Genomic DNA, 16,088 nt, shown 5'->3' with positions numbered 1-16,088 from the left:
AGACAACCACGTGCGGTGGGAAGATGCTCGCGTGGACTAACGGGTTCCATGCGGCCTGCGCCGTGGGTGCGCAGGTGCCCTGGCTCTGGGAGCAAACACTCTGCATGACGCGTGACACTGAGCACAGATATTTACTGTCCTTATTTCCCGCGGCATGTGGCTGCATCGGGAGGGACCTCCGGCTCTTCGGTCACTACTGTACCCGGGTGATGGCACACGTAAGGACTAAGCATTTGTTCAGTGAACGAGCCTCCCGAAAAGGCGAAACTGATCAAATCATCCCCAGGCTTAGAACCTTTCCGACCTCCCAAAGGTTTCTAGGAAAGAGTCCAAATTCCCTTCCACAAACTAGAAAAATGCTTCTCAAATGTGAGCCTGCACATGAGTCCCCGAGAGGCGGCGGGAGCACAGACTCCTGGGCCATCCCGGTGACTGACTCAGCAGGTCTGGGGTGAACAGAGAAGTTGGTCTTTTCTACCTTATACACTGCACTTTCAAACTCAGTTCCAGGCCACCTCCTCCAGGAAGCCTCCTCCGGTTTCCTCAGTTGGCTGCTCCCTGAGCCTCCGGCAGCCCCAGGTACCCTGGCACCTGGTCTAACCACTCCACAAAGTGAGCACCATTCTCTTCTGGGTCAGACTGTGAACTCCACGACAGGGACGTGAGCTCTCAGCACAAAGCACTCGATAAACATGAGAGGAATGAGAAACGACGTGGGCGCCCCATCCACCTGGGGGGGCGGTGGGAGTCAGGTTTCATGGTTTACAGTCCAGGTGTTAAAAAAGAGGGGACCACAGATTGGAGATGGGGGGTGGCAGAAACTGAACAGGAGCCATACAGTTAAGCCCAGGAGTGTGCACAATTTTTTGAAGGAGGAGGCTGTCTTTAAGGATTTTAAGGGTGAGATTGGTGATATTGATATATATATATGTGTGTGTGTGTATATATATGTGTGTGTGTATATATATGTGTGTGTGTGTGTGTGTGTCACAAACACATATGTATACCTTAAGAAGTGTGGAGTACTTTAATATCAATCCTATTATACCTTTCTTACTATAAATATATCCCTTCATATTGTTCCAAATAATTTCTTAAAATAACTTCACATATTATGTTTGAAAGGCCTCAGAACCATTCTTAAAATCAATATTAAAATGTATTAAAATTATTTTAAAAACTGCTTTTAAAACAGAAGGAAATCTCTTTTCCACATACTGAGGGAAGAAAGGGGGAATCTACTTTGTAAAATGATATTCCTCCTCAGAACGAGACCCCTGTAGGAAGCACTTGCATGTTCTGTGCTACACGTGACTTTGTGGCCAAGGGCAATTCACCGGCCTGGACTGATCTGGTTGCAGCGGCAGGAGCTGACTTTCACGGGAGATACAAGCTCCAAAGGTATGAAATCCAGCTGCACTTTCCTGACAGTCACATCCATCACAACAAAAATTTCAAAACGAAGATTTAACCAAAAATGATGGAGTGCTCCTTTTTCTGTAAAGTTCTGCCCACGCATTTCATATGTTTGTATGTATGAATGTATAAATGTTCAAATTGATTAAGCTAAGAGGAGAATTTTAGTGTCTAAATTGTCTTCCAACTATACATTCTACACAATTAGACAATTATAGATTTTAACTAGAGATTTCCTCACCACTTAAATGCCAATTATGCCAGATTTCGTTCTAATAGAACTCGTACAAGTATGCACATAATCCCCACTAAATTAATTGTTACTAATTAACTTAGTTACCACAAAGGGATGCAATTTCTGTCACATGCGCTACAGTACTTCTAACTTGTCATTTTATATGACATTAATCTAATTGACTCCATGTCTGAAAAAATTTAAAAATATGTAATTTCAACTCTTGGGCCGACTGGGTAACTCAATTCATTCAACAAACATTTATCAAAAGAATTGTGTGTGAGGATGAATCCTAAGGGATGATTTATTCTTTCCTGTGTTTTTTAATTTGGTGCGTCATGTCAATTTTCTTGTTAAATGTGGTCGGTCCTTCTTTACGTGATTAACTATAGGGTGGGCAAGGTAGGTTTACAGTTGTGAGAACATAAAAGAGTTTATTCTTGCATTATTATTTATTAATTATTGTATTGTTTCCCATCAGAACAACCCTAAACCTACGTTTGCCCACCGGTGTGCATGGACTTCCTCTGAACTTTGGTACTGTAGGAAGATGGTCACCACTTCTGGGGTTACTCCTTCAAGACTGTGCAGCCCTGTTTCCGGTGGGTGCGGATGCCCCCTGCAGTCTCAGTGAGGAGATGACCATCAGTAACTCAGTCCTCTGGAGCAGGCCCCTTTCCCTCCAGCCCCCAAACCCACCCTGTAAGCACACGAATCTCTGACCACACTGACCTCTGGGAAGCCAGCCCCAGGACCAACTAGATAAGAGTCAATCAAGCTAATGGGGAAGCAAGCTCGAGGCTGGCCTGCCTTCAAGATTACACTTGAAAAAAAAATCTTGGTGATTTTGGAAGTTAATATGTTAACTGTTCTTTGGAATCTAAAATATGAGCAAAACAGTCAATTGCACCAATTAAAAGGAGAATTAGGAAATTGTATTTTACATAATATAAATAAGCCTTCAGTTCACATTAATGCCATCCATACTTTAGGCCTGTAATTCTCCATAAATACTATACATAAGAAACACTCTTTCCTATTCATTCAAAAAACATTTATGGGCAGCTCTGGCCGGTATGGCTCAGCTAGCTGGAAAGGTAGTGGGTTCGATTCCTGGTCAGGACACATACCCAAGTTACAGTTCAATCCCAGTCTGGGTGCCTATGGGAGGCAATCAATGGATGTTTCTCACAATGATGTTTCTCTCTCTCCCCCTCTCATTTCTCTCTCTCTCTAAAAACAATAAAAACATATCCTCAGGTGAGAATTAAAATATATACATATATATTATGGGTGTCTACTGTCTGAGAGTACGCAGCCTCTCACATCTACACCAGAATTTTGAATTAACATTTTTCAGAGTTGGTATCTTTTGAAATTATATTCTTTTGAAATTTTAAACTATATTAAGCCTTTATTAACTAAATACAGTAAGTTTCTCTAGACATTGTTTCTTGACTTAAAATCAAAGTTTTGTGATTGTTATATGAGAAAAGTAGTAGGTACTTAAAACTGAAACCAAAGCCTTCTACTTTCTGTCCCAAATACTGACATTCTGCTCCCCTCCTCTACGTTTCCATCAGTGCCATGACCATGTGCTCTGCCTCCTTTTCAAACCTTTCTATTTTTCCAATGGGTTGGAAAATGAAAAGAGGTTGATTTATTTTCCTGTCTCCTGGAGGAAGAAATGCTCTAGCAACTTTTTGGTGCTTCTTCTCATTTCCCAGAGTGTGAATTTCCTACTGGATTCATGCAAGAGCATCACACCAAAAACAGCCAGTAGGATACCTGCAGTGAAAATGCTAATTGGAGAACAGCAAAAATGTTTGTTTCAATGGGAGAATTCTTACCGTTGGCTAAATTAAACTAATATGTTAGCATGTGACACAACATGCCAAATGCTGTTTATGAAGTTGACAAATCTAAATATGTGACCGATTCATTTAAATTTCAAAGTTTTGAAGTTTCATTTAATTTCTAAAACTTTCAGATGTGAAGAAAAGTGCCATGAGTTCAAAATTTAAACCAAACATGAAATGTACAAAGCAAAACGTATAGTAGATGATCCAGTGTCTTACCTTCATCATGAATTTCTGTGGGGGCAGAAGAAAAGAGAAAAAGTGGTAACTATATTACTTCAAAGACATTTCAAAAGATCTCTTACTTATACAGATTTCTAAATGGAGTTATGTGAACAATCAACATACAAAAACACATTCACTGTGTTGTCACAACAAAACAGTATCAACTGCATGCCAGATAAGAGCTGAGCCAGCAGAACTCCTTTTACAAGTGTTCTTACATTAGTACTTCCTTTTCCTGTGAAAACATGCTGTTTCAGTTTGCAACATACCTACGCGCCAAAAAAGCCCAAAGGTATCATCTTAAAATTAAACTCTGAAAATTCTTTAAAACCATTTCACTTCATCTTTTGCATAAAAATGCAGTGATATAAACAGCAACGCAACTGATTTTAGTAAAAACAGTGGACTGGAAGCAGGTAAGGGTGTTCATCACTAAAGTGCCGAGGGGATAGTAACCATGACCCCTTCCCAAACCCAAAGAAAATATCACAGAAGCTGTGTTCTTAAAATGACTCAGCCTCTTCTCGTGACTTATAATAGCTCCTTTTTCTTCTACAAAACATAATACGTGCATATATTCCCTCGTTTTCTTTTAGGCCCGTTGAGTTTACTTGACCTACTCCCAGGAGACGTACACAGATTGAAAAGAAGTAGGAAGGAAAATGGCATTACTTTTCCAAACTTAGGACTACATTTAGTTGTCATTAGTATCCAAGTCCTACAGAGAAAAGATACACGTATTCACATTAGTTTTATAGAAAATAGCAAGTTTTCACCCGACATACTTATAGATACCACAGTTAGTTTCCTGAAACATAAAAACATAGTGATGTGTACATTAGTGGCATTCTATTGTGACTGATTTTTTCATTTTTAATATATTTTTTTATTGACTTCAGAGAGGAAGGGAGAAAGAGAGAGAGATAGAAACATCAATGATGAGAGAGAATCACTGAATGGCTGCCTCCTGCACGATCACACATTGGGGATGGAGCCTCCAACACAGGCATGTTCATAGGTTGACACTCAACATTGAGCCACACCAGCCAGACTTCCATTTTAAATATTAAAATTTAAGGAAAAATTTGTAAAGGATCGTTTCATTTTAAGATTAGAAAATAGAGGCTGTTTAGTTATGTATCTATAACTGATATCAATGGTAAATGATGTCAGGAGGTCATTGTCTGGTAACCTGCCCTTACGAGGGAGGATAATCTGTTCAACCTCATCGTGTTGACAAAAAAAGGTATTTCACCAACAAAGACTTGGGTTTAGTGGCTGTTTGAGATTAATGATGATTACTGGTGCTCCTAACAAATTTCAGAAAACAAAAGACATTTACTCTTAACAATTTCAAGTTGTAAGCACATGTCAATATATACTATCCAACAGGGTATCTGGGTATACCTTTGTAGAGAATCTCAAATATTTGTCTTATGCTAAAAATATCCCATGAAGCATTGGCTGCGTGCCTCAGTTGGTTGGAGGGTGGTCTATTGTCACACACACACACACACACACACACACACACACACAAAATGTTGGGGATCCAACCCTGGTCAGGTTGCGTATTGGAGGCAACCTGTGGATGTTTCTCCCTCACACTGATATTTCTCTCTCCCCCTCTCCCTTCCTCGCTCTCTAAAAATCAATAGGAAGCATTTCCTTAGGTGAAGATTTTTTAAAATCCCATAGAAATGCTTTCTTTTCTAGGTTTCCCACTGACAAGACCCAAGAGTGCTCTGTTGATAGACTTGTGCAGAGCAGCCCCAGGGCATCTAAAAGGAGCTGGGCTGCCACCTGCACATGCAATGACACAGCCCGAGGCCCTGCCCTGCATCACGCACACTCATGACCAGCACTGGCACGCTGGTATTTTTAAGAAGAATTCACAATTGGGGGGGGGGAGGGCAGATTGGTAGTAGCTGTTGTTTTTTTCAAGCTATCTACACTGCACAGACAGTGTTTAACTGGACTGTCTTTTCTTTTGAGTGCAATGGATCTGACATACATGCATAGAGTTGTCTAGTTCTCTTTTAGAGGAAAAGAAAAATAAACCGGTCTGATAAGCCACTGCAATCCTCCGCCTTTATCCCTAGGACACATGTATCTATCACCTGGCTGCATAAAATCCTAAAGTATGAGCAGGAGAGCTGCTCGGGCTTCCTTCTTCCTCCAGTTTATCTGGAGAGAATAACTAAATCAGAATCAACTGGGTGGGGATGTGGGGAGTCAGTGGGCGCCCCTTCCTCACCCCTCACCTGCAGGCCTCCAGCCTGGAGAGGCCTGAGCTCTGGAGACAAGTTAACTTGAGTTCAATTCGGATCCTCCTACAGCACAGGGCTGGGCATTTTAATTACCACAATGAGACTTGTGTGACTTGAAATGACTTGGGGCATTTCATGTCTGAATAAGAGAAAGGCCCCAGGAAACAGCCTATGTTAACCCAGGGGACAGAGGAGAGCCCCCCCCTCACACACACACACACACACACACACTCACACACACAGCAGGGGGTAAGTTGTTCTCTGTGACACTCAAGGATAGAAACAGGTAACAAATTCTACCTGTTTCTTCCCTCTTCCCTGTCTCTGGCTCTTAATAGAGGAGGAAACAGACCATAGGACCATAGTAATAATGGAACTTGGCCACATCACACCGCTGTCCCAAACTCAGCGTCCAAAATCCTGCAAATGAGTCCTTTCCTCATGACACTGACCATCACCTTCACCTTTCAAGGTTGTACACATATGTGTAACCGCTAGTTTCTATTGTACGTGGGAAACCATAAGAGCTATGCAGTAGGACTGTAAGGTTAAGATTTGTGATGTGATGTACTTTAAAAGCCCTGCTATTGACCAAAGTGCATTGCATTAGAAAGCCAATTACAGAGAAACTACATAGCTCTGGTGGGGGGGGGGGGGGCAGGAGAACATTTTCATATCCCCCAGTTCAGCTGAACCAAATCATAGGCAAGGTTCTAACTAGAGACCTGCTCATATTTGTTCAGTACAACACAGCAGTTATTGTGAAAACTAATAGTACAGCCACACCAGGAAGCCACACAAAAAATATTAGAGGCAACAGCAAACGTGCATGTGTTTAGATCACAATTCCTTTGCAAATCCATGGAAACACGTACCCATTTTTCCACATCAACTTTCTGTAGAAAGAAAAAGCCAAAATAAATAACAAGCAAGCAAATACCTGGCAATGTTGCAATTACTGGCATTTAAATAAATTGAAATTGTGGTCCCTGCACCTAAATCTACTTCCAGTTCCAACAGATAAGAAAAACCATTTAAACTTTTAATTAACAACATTGAATCTCCTGAAGAAGAAAAGAGCCTCAATTAATTAGCAATCAGAACTTCAAAGGCATTAGGCTGGAAATGCAGCAGGTACAGGAAATAATGATCCAAAATATTCAGAAGCAAACATGAATATTTACCTAATTCTCAAGCCCAATAGGCCTGCTGATTTAGGAGCACTATTCTCCTCTAAGGATCTATTTAATAAAAAAGGGTCAATTTTAAATACAGCATTAACTACAAATCTCTATGAAATAGAAGTAAAATTTCTCGTATACCAATCTTTGTAGCATTACATAAAATCTCACAATACAGCAAAAGACATGCTTTGGTGGAACTCTTGGGTCATAGCTAAGAATGTACAACCCTTGGTAAGGAAGCTACTGGGCGCGACCGTGCATAAAAGGCCCCATACAGAGTGACTATTTTTAAAACGCTGTGAGATGATAGGAAAACACCAACTTCAATATTCAGTGGACTCGTTTTGAAGCCTCAGAGAAATTCTATAGGTTCCTTATTACAGAGCCTTTTGGCTTCTCTAGTATTTTACTCAGTCCTCAGAAAAATCTGTCCTACGTCTTCCCCCAGCCTTTGAGTTTAAAAACACAATGGTGTTTAAGAAAGAACAGTTTACTTGATGGGAAAGCCTGGTTTTCCTTACACATTTCTAAGTTATTTAGCTGTTGCATAGAGTTCAAGTCCTCACTTTAAACACAGACCTATCAGAGCGATGAGTCTATTTCTTTAGATACTGGGGCAAAGGGAATCAATTCAGTCGTGTCTGGTGTAGTTACCATTCACTTTTCTACTGTCAAAAGGACAAATTTGCTTTTATTATGTATTCTTCCCTTCCCTCGAAAAAAAACTCAAAGAAATATGAAATAATTTCCTTCTCATGTGTACCAGGAAGACAAGATATACCATATTTTAGAGATTTCAATGATTAACAAAGACATTATATTATACCCTTCACTAGAGGCCTGGTGCATGACATTAGTGCACTCAGGGGGCTCCTGCGGGCCTAAGCCATCAGTCAGACATCCCCCCAAGGGCTCCCAGACTGCAAGAGGGCAAGGCTGGGCTGAGGGACCCCCACCCAATGCATGAATTTCGTGCACCAGGCCCTCTAGTATGCTATAATTCATTTCCCTACTCATAATACTACAGTTATACACACTAATATTACTGTTCTGTAAACCATTGGCAGAAAAACAAAACAAAGTCTCCAGGCATCCCAGTTTTTATCTTTGGCCCTGGAATCTTGCTTTTATTTCTTCACCCACACCCAAAAAAAACATTTATTGAGTATCTGACTCACAAAGCACCCACTCCATTCTGTCTGACCTGGAAGAGACACCTGGCTCCTGGGCTCTCTCTGCGTTTGCTCCACACAGTGTGACACAGTCACTCAGAGTGGCTGCTGGATCTGCGACTAAACAAAGGCAGTGAACTCCGGCGTATGAAGTGTTCAGTGCTGTGGTTCACTGCTGCTTCCTCTGCGGCCCTGCTGTAACCTGTCATTTATCTGTCTCTCTCTCTATTCACTGTCTAATCTCATCAGGACACTTTTCCCTCTTGTCTTCCTCCAGAGCAGAGGCGATCGGAAGAGACGATGGGAAGCCCGTGCAACGTGCCCTTGATGTTCTGCTCTCTGCACTCTGCCACAGTCCAAGGATAGGTCTAAGGCTGTGGTCGGCAAACTGCGGCTCGCGAGCCACGTGCAGCTTTTTGGCCCCTTGAGTGTGGCTCTTCCACAAAATACCATGTGCAGGCGTGCATACGGTGTGATTGAAACTTCGTGGCCCTTGTGCAGAAGTCGGTTTTTGGCCTGGGCGAGTCTATTTTAAAGAAGTCCTGTTGGTATTTGGCTCTGTTGACTAATGAGTTTGACGACCACCTTAGACTCTAAGGTTTCCTATCCCAGCAGAGAACTCAGCTCCGCGTGGCCTTCGCGCTAATGGCCTCGCATTATCTCAGAACCACGTGAGCACCACTGGCCACCCGGCCAGTGCCAGCCATGCCAACTGTCAGCACGTCCACGTGGCCTCGCAGATCCTCGGTTACCCTCAGGCCTTTGTCTTTCTCCGCAGCTCTGAGATCAGTTACAAAGAAGTGCAGCTCCTGAGAGTGTGGCTGCAAGCCAAAGGGGCCGCCTGCACCGCTGCAGGTCCTCAAAGCTGGAAGCGTGCACACTAGTGCACTTTTTCTAGGCAAAGGCTCTGTAACTTGCATCTGACTCACAAAGGCCTGTGACTGGAGATGGATTTAATTTCTTCCCAGGCTGGGGCACTGGGCGGTGAAGGACGAGGTAACAGGAAGTAGGCTGGGACTCCAGATGTTAACCTGCATTGGGCCCAGCAACTTGAACGTGTGGCTGTCTAATTCCAGAAGTTCACGTCCTCATTTCCTTCCCGAAATGTCCCTTCCCTCCCCCAGTGGGGAAACAGAGCTCCACTAACAGAAAAGGCTTCTTAGACCTTTCCAGACCCTTCATTTTGGTTTATAAATTCTATCTCTTTACCCCTCAAGTCAGCACATACTTATTGGAAATCTGCTTCGTGTCATGGCAGGCACCATCCTGGGTGGTAAGAGCACACTCCTAGCCCTGCCCTCGCGGGTGGACACACTACGGCAGCGGTTCTCAATCTGTGGGTCGCAACCCCTTTGGAGGTCGAACGACCCTTTCACAGGGGTCGCCTAAGACCATTCTGCATATCAGATATTTATATTATGATTCATAACAGTAGCAACATTACAGTTATGAAGTAGCAACAAAAATAATTTTATGGTTGGGGTCACAACATGAGGAACTGTATTTAAAGGGCCCGAAGGTTGAGAACCACTGCAGTAAGGGGACAGGCGGTCTGGTAAAGACGTAAGAATAAAAATAAACACCTGTCGGAAGGTATAGGCGCACGGTAGGAAACAGTGCTGGTTGGGGAGGCACCACTTGATACAGATGGCTGAGGGATGGAAGTATGCTCTCAGATTAGAATGTTTTAAGAAAATAAAGTTTGAACTTTAAGAGAATAAAAATTAAAGGTGGCTGTCTCAATAAATGAGTATCTTTATATCACTGGTACATTCAGGAATAGTTTGTCACATAAATTTACCATCTGACTCATTTACTATCAAATATTTATACTTAAAAATATTGTTTCATTTTAAACACAAAAAATATGAGGGAGATGTCTAAATTGAATGATACTACTCAAACAAAATAATCTATCCATTTTAAGATTCATAATCTAAAACAGGTGTAACTGCGCCAGGTGATCAAATTACATGTTGATTAAATTGACTTCCTTATTGAATTTGATGCTGGATTCTCTGGAAAACACAACACTCCAATACACAGAAATACATCATATCCGTAGCTTCAGAGCAGGGAGTCATCTTTCTAGAGACAGGAAGACAGTAAAATAGAAGGTGGAGATTTCAACCACAGACAAATGTCCACATTCTAAGTGACAGATAGTGCTGCTCAGGGAATATTTTAGCTATAAGCCGTTTAGGAGGCCATAATCACATTCACCTTTTAAATCTCAGCACCAGTTTCACAGATGAAGGACAGGTAGATGGTTATGTACAGAGGTTTGGACAAGATGCTAGCAACCCTGTCAGGTTAGTAAGTGTATTAATTTATTATACACTTTGGCTCCATTCCCAAAACAGCACCCAGCTTATCAGGACGTCCTGCACAGCGGGGTGAACAGAACCCAGCTCCTAAAATAGAAGTCGTCACAATGGATAGTTGGGAATTGCAGTTTCAATATAAATAGCTAGTGACATCATAGTATCCACAGCATAAATGGACGCATCCATTAGCTGCTCAGTTTTGAACTGTTGAGGACCTCGGGCATTGGGATGGGATGTATGCCTTTGTGGAAGGGAAGTAAGTAATCAGGAGTTGGAAGAGCAATTAATTAGAGCGCCCTTCTCTGTACTCTCATTGAACTACTATCAAAGCATGTTTCACTCCCATTGCAGTGATTTATTTACCTTTTCTGTTCACTATTAAATGGCTAAGTTCCTCAAGGGCAAGAATGTATTCTTCTTTACCTCTGTGTCTCCAGCCCAGAATTCACAACAGCAACTCAACATCCCTCTTTGGGATGAAAGCTGCATGAATCAGTGGGGTGAAGTAGGGACCCAGGTTTTCTGTGTCCCAGCCATGGAGACACTGAGCATAGACTCTGATGGTCCCTCCTAGATAAGGATGTCCCTTCCTGGATCTAGTTTGGCACAAGAACCTGGAGGATCTCAAATTTGAATAAATATTTTCATGAAGGCATAAGGATGTGGCTTCCATGTCTGCTTGGTATTGCAGCAAAAGACATTAGAAATTATCCAACATTCATTTACACACATAACCATCTTTCTTCTTCTAAAAAGAGAACCTGATTTTGTAGAGGTGCCCTGTCCTCTCCCTCCCCAAGCTCTGTGTCCGTGTGGTGGCCCATTTTCCCAGGCCAGTAAACAATTCAGGCATGAGTATATGACCGTGGGCTGGGGAATTCTGGGGAAAGTTCCTTACTCCCAAAAACAAAAATAAGAGAGCCAGCTCCTTTTCCTTTTTGTGCCTACAGGTCATTTTCAATTGGGATATCATCCCTGGGATTGCAGCAGCCACGTTGTAACCATGAGGGAAGCAAGGCTAAGAACCAAGCCTACAGCAAGGAGAACAGGGTGGAGAACTAAAGAAAATCAGAGCAGAGTCTCATCCAGCACACCAGGACTCTCATCCTCTGGACTTTGTGTCCTTATTTTTTTTAAGCCAAAAATGAGTATGTTGTGAAAGTTGGCACAACAGTCTACATGATGCCATGGTGTAAAACTGTGTTTGTGTATAAGGCTCTAGATCAGTGGTTCTCAACCTTCTGGACCTTTAAATATAGTTCCTCATGTTGTAACCCAACCATAACATTATTTTCGTTGCTACTTCATCACTGTAATGTTGCTACTGTTAAGAATCATCATGTAAATATCTGAGATGCAGGATGGTCTTAGGCGACCCCTGTGAAAGGGTCGTTCGACCGCCAAAGGGGTTGCGACCCACAGGTTGAGAACCGCTGCTGGATGAACACAAACACTCTTTTAGCTGTGGTTATCGTCAGGGAAAGGAGGGTTATGAGGAAGGTATTTTCAATTTATACTCTCCTATATTACTGTTACGAGAGCAAAACACTGAAATGGTTCTGAGATTTAAACTGGAATTTAAGTATATTTTTATATTGTATGCATGGCAGGCACTAATTACTTTTTTCTCTTTTTTTCTGTTAAGAAGATTGGTTTTTGTGTTTTGGGTGTTTTTTTTTAGATTTTTTAACATGTTTTTATTGATTTCATACAGGAAAGGAGAGGGAGAGAGATATAGACTCATCAATGATGAGAGCTGATTGGCTGCCTCCTGCACGCCCCCTACTGGGGATCGAGCCTAAAACCTGGGCATGTGCCTGACCAGAATCTAAGCAGCAACCTTTTGGTGTATGGGATGAAGCTCAAACACTGAGCCACAACTGCCAGGCAGCACGAATTATTTTTAACAGTACCATTAATCAAAGAATGAATGATTGTGATTGATTGATTGATTGATTGATTGATGTGAGTCTGCCATGTCCCAGGCAGGCATGTTGCTGCAGCACAAGTAAAAACCGTGAGTGTGGTATTATTTTTCTTCACTAAATCATAGCCCTTTCAGTCTTTGGTCTGGTCGCTTCAGAGGCAGACATCCACTGTCCCAACAGTATTGAAAAGTGTAATCACAGTTTCACATCCCAAACGTTTAATTCTGTATGTTAATGGAGACTGGTATGCAGAGCAGTGACATATTTGAAATTGGATGAATAACACCAAGTGGTTAAGTAAACCTCACTCCTCCAGTGAGTCGTTCTCCCAGCCACCCGAGACCTACTTTTAATAACCTACAGGACACAGTCTATTTACATAAACCTGAGCAAGGTTTATCAAGCTTTCTACCCTCTACACTACCCAATTCACGGTCATGAAGAGAAAACAATTGGAAAAAATCAATATCAACTCAACCAGGTGGCTACATCATTAGCTCTTTTAATTCTGGATCCATGGCTTGTCTGCCAAAGAGCTTGAACAGTCTTTAAATATATTATTTTATTGATTTCAGAGAGGCAGGGAGAGTGAGAGGTAGAAACATCGATGAGAAAGAATCAACCATCGGCTGCCTCCTGCACACCCCCTACTGGGGACTGAGCTTGCAATCTGGGCATATGCCCTGACTGGGAATCAAACCATGACCTCCTAGTTCAGCCGTGGGCAAACTACGGCCCGCGGGCCGGATCCGGCCCGTTTGAAATGAATAAAACTATTGAAAAAAAAGACCGTACCCTTTTATGTAATGATGTTTACTTTGAATTTATATTAGTTCACACAAACACTCCATCCACGCTTTTGTTCCGGCCCTCCGGTCCAGTTTAAGAACCCATTGTGGCCCTCGAGTCAAAAAGTTTGCCCACCCCTGTCCTAGTTCATAGGTTGACACTCAACCACTGAGCCACGCCAGCTGGGCACAGTCAGTCTTGTAGACGTGGTGCCACTGGACATGTGCCAAACACCAGAAGAATAGGGTGGAATAGAAATATTAAGATCTACTTTTAGAACTACCAATAAATACTAAAAACTCTTCAGGGAATAAACTCTTTTCAAATGCAAAATGTATGAGAATCTACGAATCATATATATAAGATAAACTGAACTTAATATTGATTGGTTTACAGGAAAACCAGGCTCCTGTCAAACCAAGTACACTTTTCAGTCCTTAATCAACTCAACTTCTCTGATTTTTACTTGATTTTGTCAATAGCCTCTCCCTAGAACTTTGTACTTCCACGGTGTAATTTAATGGCACCCAAAGCCGCTCAGCTCCAAATTCCCAGAACCAAGGAGTATGTTACAGATCGTGTGCTGCTGGTTTCAGGATGGGCATGGCCCGGCCAAGCATGTCACCTAGAAAAGGCCAGGAGCCAGGTCTCCCGAGGGCCCGTAAGGAACGCAGTCCTGCCCAAGGAGGCTGACTGAGATTTCTGACCTCAAGAACTGCGAGATAAATAAACTGACAGTGTACTCAGCCACCAGTTTGGTGGTACTTGTAACAGCAGCCATGAAATTAATCCAGGCGGCTTCTGACTGTCCTCTCCTGCTCTCCCTTGACCTCTTGGGCCACTTCCCTGTGACCTCGTCCTCCTCCTCCCCCTGTGGCAATAGTGACACCGCTCTGCTCTCTTTACTGGACACTCATAACAAAGAGCTTAAAAAGCACAGACGGTAGAACCCATGGACCGGATTCTGCCCTGTTCCACTCCTTGCTGGCTACAGGAACCTACCAGATAATCCAGTTTTCAGGTCTGGAAGAGTTGAGCCTACCTCTCTACTCCTCTTAAGAATTCAAATGAAGTAAAATATGATTTACTAAGCTGGAGATGACAACTTGCTTGATGAAGGATCTGCTATAGATTCCTGTATGAATTCCAAGGAGAAGCTAGTGACTCATGAGGCTTCAGGGCTGAGGACACAGATACCTATGGAGTCCAGAGACAGGACTGTGACAAGGACCAGCAGCATCCGTTGGTCAACTGTAATCAGACCTGCTACGTAGCCATTTTCACTTTGATAATTAAGATGGTTGTTGTAGTCCGGCCAATATTGCTAAGTGGTTAAGCACTGACCCATGCACCAAGAGGTCGCTGGTTGGATTCCCGGTCAGGGTACATGCCGGGGTGGCGGGCTCACACCCCAGCAGGGGTGTGCAGGAGGCAGCCGATCAATGTTTCTCTCTCATCGATGTTTCTCTCTCTCTCTCTACTTCTCCCTTCCTCTCTCTAAAAATCAATTTAAAAATATACTTTTAAAAGATGGTTGTTGTAGGGAAACAGTCTTGCTCCCAGTATCCAGTGTCCCTCCCCCAGACCACCCCAGGCCTTTCCAAATGAGACCATCCCAGAGCCTCTCAAGGGCCTTGCCTCCAGCATCATTGCTGACTGGGGTCCACTCTCATTAATTGATGCTTGTGCCAAACGAATTGTGAAATATTCTGAATATCATTTCTGCGTATAATCAAAACTCTGCCGTCTAAGAGAGAACCTTTCTTTGCCAAAAATATAGTATCCCTTTTGAGTCATCTGACAGTGGTTTCTCCCTAACAGTAGTCTAAAAGTGAGAGTCAGCTTAATGCAGTACATTCCTTCCTGTAGCAGGTTCCGCTCCATTTTTACTAATATTTTCTAATTAGTGTCTCATGGTAGCTATGCTGGGCTTTATAAAATGATGTTCCACCCATCACATAAATTACCACCTTTTCTCTCTGACAGAAACTTTCTAGATGGATTAGAACTCAAAATAAAACTCAGCTAAATAAAAATATGTTGGGGAGTGTGGTCCAGAAAGTCTTACTAATAAATATTTTTAAAGCATAAATTTTAAAACAGTATTTCCAACACTTCACATATACACAGAAAATTCAGAGCTTGCCTAGTTCAACTCCAGGACTCTGGGGGGATAATACATCTTTTCAAAAATTCAAATTTAGAAACAGCTGTTTAGCAATATCAAAGTTAAATTTATGGCAATTTAGTTGTAAGTTGATATCTACAAAGACAAGTGAAATGACAATGTACTCTCCTAGATGCTTATGCAAAAGAAAACTGATTTTTTTTCTTTGTAAAGACAGACTTCAGTTTCAAAGCTGAGATGCATGAATAATGTTTAAATATCAGGAGGGGTTATTCCAGGTAGAAACAAACTAGTCAAACTGAGTAATATTTTTACTCCTCTACAATTTAAGCCTACTCCAAAAGCTTTGCATTAAAGAATAGAAAACATTTTTAAACTTTATATAATATAATAATTTCAAACTTTGTTGTAACCAAAAATAAACTTGGCAAATTTAAATATACACATCATAAAATAAGCTTTTAGTCTAGCATAAAATAAAAATCACTAAAAAATAATCGTAAAAATAAAAATCTCTTCCATACTTAGTAGTATACTATAAAATTTTAAATTAATTTA

At 41.9% G+C, this 16,088-nt stretch overlaps 2 protein-coding genes across 2 annotated transcripts in view; both read right to left on the bottom strand.

Moving 5' to 3' along the window:
• Positions 1 to 16,088, bottom strand: part of GPR137B (G protein-coupled receptor 137B) — a 499,787-nt gene that overhangs the window by 224,008 nt on the left and 259,691 nt on the right. The gene's annotated exons all lie outside the window — the stretch shown is intronic.
• RYR2 (ryanodine receptor 2) overlaps positions 1 to 16,088 on the bottom strand; it is a gene marked incomplete at its 5' end in the record, with an annotated part of 202,230 nt that overhangs the window by 157,736 nt on the left and 28,406 nt on the right.

This window comes from Myotis nattereri, assembly GCF_964212035.1.
Source record: "Myotis nattereri genome assembly, chromosome: 20".
In the NCBI taxonomy this organism is placed as follows: domain Eukaryota; kingdom Metazoa; phylum Chordata; class Mammalia; order Chiroptera; family Vespertilionidae; genus Myotis; species Myotis nattereri.
Note: the sequence above shows the minus strand (reverse complement) of the source record. Positions and strands in the feature narration are given on the sequence as shown.